Source organism: Ornithodoros turicata, chromosome 9 (genome assembly GCF_037126465.1).
Source record: "Ornithodoros turicata isolate Travis chromosome 9, ASM3712646v1, whole genome shotgun sequence".
Classification (NCBI taxonomy): domain Eukaryota; kingdom Metazoa; phylum Arthropoda; class Arachnida; order Ixodida; family Argasidae; genus Ornithodoros; species Ornithodoros turicata.
The window spans coordinates 5,267,905-5,272,675 of NC_088209.1; the positions used below are offsets into that span (position 1 = coordinate 5,267,905).

Genomic DNA, 4,771 nt, shown 5'->3' on the forward strand with positions numbered 1-4,771 from the left:
TATTCAGGCACTATGCAAGTGTCAAGTATTTCCGTATCCATACATGTCGGATCATAGCTGCTCGTGGAGAACCCATTTGATTCCCGACTGACAATTCGAAGACGAAAGATGAGGTTACTAAAGGGACCGTGAAGTGACACATCCTACTCGGCAAATCACAATGTGCACACGTTAAAAATGAAATTGTGTGACTGAATCTGAAAAATAATCATTCTGACAGGCTGCACTTACATGGCATCAATGACATGAATCAGACGCAGTTCAGACAATCCAACTGTAACTGAAGCTCTTTGGCAACAAAGTATTTACAAGAGACTCACACGAGCATCAGATTAGCGAACTCTTAGAAAACCAGCGATATTGAATAACAGCACAGTCAGATTAGAAAAGGTAATAGTTTTTGTTTACCTGAAATAGAATCGTAGCTGCAGCTAAGCCGAAGTGCCAACAAATGACCCACAGGACAGGCGTTGTATTCGTCACCTCCATTCCATGAGCCTGGAAGCACCTATAAAATACATGAAACCATGAGGTACCCGCGCCAGCATAATGTGTGCGGCTTTTGACAGCCAGATATCAAACGAAAGAACTTCTCAACGTACGCACTGTTTTAAAAGATTCAGCTATCATAAACATGCTGCCCGTGGCAAAATGGTCACTGCACCCATATTTCACTGCAACACAGTCAGCACAGATTAGTGACAACAGCACAGAGTAGTGAGAGCAGACAGCGTCAGATCAGCGAGTACATAGAACACAAGGGGACAGATCTGAAAAGGTAACTGTTTTCGTTTACCTAAAATGTGATCGTAGCTCCAGCCCAGCTGAAGTGCCAACAAATGGCTTACAGGCCAGGCGTAGTAATCGTGACCTTCATTCCATGACTCTGCCAGCACCTATAAAGATAATAAAGACGTAAATCCAAGAGGTACCCGAGCCAAGAACGTATCCAAACGATTGAATACGAACACACACATACGTCAGTCCCATATCTCCATATTGTTCGTCGCCAGTACACTGAACAGACAGCATCGAACGTAACCAAACGACAATCTTGTTAATACATTTAGGTCAGTCCCACATCTCCATTGTGCTCGTCACTCATTCGCAACATCATTCTGCAGAGAAAGAAAACCATATTCAGCTGCTGTGCTCCAGAGCTCTATCGCATGCATGCGATTGTGAACACAAGCAGGCACAAATCTGAAAGCAGAGGACAAGAAAGAAAGCAAACTCACCCCTGAAACCTGAAGTACAGAGAACAAATAAGGGACGTTGCCTCCCCGCTACAGCAGCGCTTGTTGTTACGCTTAACGATATCGCTCATTGCGTATTGGACAAGATGCCGGAACTGTCCAGTTGACCCACAGATTGCAAGAAAACATACGCACGACGCTGGACAAGAAATAAACTTACTAAACTTCGAAACGCTACACAAGCGAGCGTCAGCTCCAGCAACCAGGTCCCCCAAGGTCGCCATTTTTCCATGTATTTGTTCCTATCCCGATGCGTGCAATGCCGGAGGCCGCCCTTAGATACCCCATTGTTACCAGACGTTGGCTTGCGTGGATTGTAGCGCGCTAAAGATCCAGTTGAAGCACAATCCAAGCCAGGCCAAGTCACCGAAGGAGAAATGGACGACTGCAGCGCCTGCGGCGCCTGGTACGACAGGTACGCTATGTGATGCACGCAGCCGTGCACTAGATCCTCCAGATCGCTCAACACGTTTAAAAACGGGACCAAAAAGTGAAACACGACAGAGAAAGTTGTTATACACGTTTTATTTGGACATATAAAGACTAGATTCATTCGCAGAAACAACAAAAACATTTTGCCGCTAAACTTAGCGCACTGAAGTGATCCGGAACGGCAACAGTGGGGTATCTAGTGGCGGCCTTCTTCGTTGCACGCTTTTCCGAGGTGAGTTTGGGGGACCTGCCAGCAACTGAGCGAACAAGTTTGAACGCTGCCCGTTGCGCTGCGCTGCTGGCGGCGCCAGGCTCCAACAGCTCCCCATAGAGTCCATAGTTTGAGATAATTCTCACAACACTGGGCACACGACCAATGAGAGTGCAACGTTGTAGAAATTATGCAATGCCAGTCGGCCAATCAGGAGTCTTAACTTTGGCTGAGCTTTCGGCCGGTTCTGGCTACCATCGACTTCTACCGGATTTCACGCCTACCGCCGTTACCCGATATTCAAAATAACTGAAGCTTCTTTTGGCTAAAAGAAATATTTATTTGATACAGAGCACTGATTCAAGGATCTGATACATGGGTGGACTGTGAATACAAAGTCCACGGTGTTGTTGACGCACTGTAACTAAGTTCGAACTTGAAGCAAAACGAACACAGCCCTCGAAATCCGACACGGCCCGAGCGTGTTCTTCACTCTCCAACCGCTCCAACTCACGAAGCATTCCAGTTCCGGAGTTGATAGACTGTTCGTGGGATAGTAGTCGTGTCCAGGAACAGCACAACACACGTTGAATCACATCGACGCATGAATAAAGCAGCGAACACTTCTACAAACTGTTCTGCCGATTGACATCACTGAAACACGGAACACAAGAGGACGCCGTGCCGGCCGATTTTATGATGAGCATCTTCTTTCGTTGCTTGCAGAGCGGAAGGCACTTGTGTGGCACGTAATCGTAATCCTGTCTTTGTTGTCAGTCCTCAAAATCCAACGGCGCCCGAACGCGTTCTTCATTCTCCAACCGCTCCAACCCACGAAGCATTCCAGTTCCGTAGTTGATAGACTGTACGTGGGATAATCATGTCAACCACAGTCGCCCTCGCTGGCCTCCTCTAGTGAAGTCGTGGGCATCATCTGCTTTATCGCCTGAGGGGGGAGTGAGATGGCTGCCGGTGGGCGACGAGGATGGACACGCGCCTGGAGAACCCCCTTCTCAGTTCTACCGGCGCGGCCATGAGGATATGCTTCAACATGTCGTGAAAATGCCAATTGTATTATTCTACACTCCTAAGTGCTAGAGTTTTTGCTGTCCATGATATCTCAAGGCCACATTAATAACAGGCCTGTGAGGAATGGCGTGCTGCAATATTTAGGGACGTGACAGACGAGGACAAAAGGTAAAACACAAGCGTTGCTCACAACTGTAGTGTACTGCGAAAAAAAAGGGAGCCATAAATGCACAAGCCGGTATCAGGCGACACGTGACGACACACAAGACTTAACACATGCGGAGCGACACATCACCCTCAGTAGACAGCAAGGTGTATAATTAGTTCTTCAGGAAGGCAACTTCTTTATCAGACAGTTAAACAGATTGTTGTCGCACCAACTAACCCAAATATTGCACTGTGCTATCCCACCAACTAGTCCAACTTTCTGCACTTGTTCTGTGTGGAATCCCTGCTGAGCAGTCCAAAATGGTAGATATTCAATGCAATAAATCTAGAAAGCATGTGGGGAAGAGAAATAGCACTTACCATGCACATAAATGAAACAGAGAGCATAGCACAGAAGCACAGAGAGCATAAGAGGCATATCGGCAGTAGGGAATAGGGGCAGGCAATCAAGACTTTTTCTAATCCAACAGAAGCCAATTATAATCCCATTCCAGCCCAACAAAAGCCACTTCTAAGCCAAAATCCAGTTTTGCACCATGTGGTTGCTCGGTCGTTGCTCTGGCCCTTCATGCTAATCAGCTAACATGGCTTCGCCCCTTAACGATCACTGGCCTATTCCAAACCTACTGATCAATGATTTACTAGCTTGGCTCCACCCCTTCATGCTAATCACCTGACTTGGCTCCACCCACTTCATGCTGATTGGTCCATGCTAAGCCAACTCATTGCTGACGGTTCATTGACTCGGTTGCTGACGGCTTGGTTCATCGTTGCTCTGGCCCTTCATGCTAATCAGCTGGCTTGGCTTCGCCCCTTAACGATGACTGGCCTATTCCAAACCTACTGATCGATGATTGATTAGCTCGGCTCAGCCCCTTAACGCTGATTGGCCTATTCCAAACCTACTGATTAATGATTGGCTAGCTTGGCTCCACCCCTTCATGCTAATCAGCTGACTTGGCTCCACCCACTTCATGCTGATTGGTTCATGCTAAGCCAAGTGATTGCTGATGGGTTCCATCCCTTCATGATAATTAGCTGGCTATACAGCTCTGTTCGTCCTTGCTAAGCCCACTGTTTGTTGCTCTACACCATTATGCCAATTAGCTAGCTTGGCTCCGCCCAGTTTTTGTCCACTCCAAGCCTACTGATCATTTATTGGTGTGTCCCACTTTCTAGACTTCTAAGATGTATGATTGGGCGACCCTAACTCCTCACCACCTTCACGTTGGTTGGCCCCGTGCTAAGCAGCTCCGATCACTTGACTCCGCCAATTTCACCTCGATTAGCTGGTTCCTTCACGTCGCCACATTCCGACACAGCCAGATGGCGCTGGACAGCGGCACGGCTGCGTCGCTATCTTAGATGTCCTAACTTACCTCGTAAGAGAAAAGACACAACAAAATTTATTTCAAACTTAATTTGGTACAACTGTGATAATTGATTCGGTCTCCTGCTGTTGGTCCAGCTACATCCTAGAGATCATTGGCCCATAATTCTATCAAGCCACTCATGCAACTGCTTATTGCTTGTAGGTCACTCCGCTACCCCATATAGGTTGGTAGACCCCAACTGCTGTCCACCTAACTGCAATCCACTCATTGGTCACTCCCTGGCAAGCCACTCATTGGTCCATCTAACTGCGAGACACTCACATCTACCCAGCTGCTCATTG

At 47.4% G+C, this 4,771-nt stretch overlaps 1 long non-coding RNA gene across 2 annotated transcripts; it reads right to left on the reverse strand.

Annotated features, from left to right (window-relative positions):
* Positions 1 to 468: 468 nt before the first annotated feature.
* LOC135369233 (uncharacterized) lies at positions 469 to 1,341 on the reverse strand. Of its 2 annotated transcripts, XR_010414996.1 has the most exons (4): positions 1,239 to 1,341; positions 980 to 1,118; positions 797 to 896; positions 469 to 508 (listed from the first exon to the last, which is right to left on the reverse strand). It is a non-coding gene; the product is annotated as an uncharacterized LOC135369233 (long non-coding RNA). The 2 variants fall into 2 exon arrangements; XR_010414995.1 differs by having other exon boundaries at positions 980 to 1,341.
* Between the last annotated feature and the right edge of the window lie 3,430 nt (positions 1,342 to 4,771).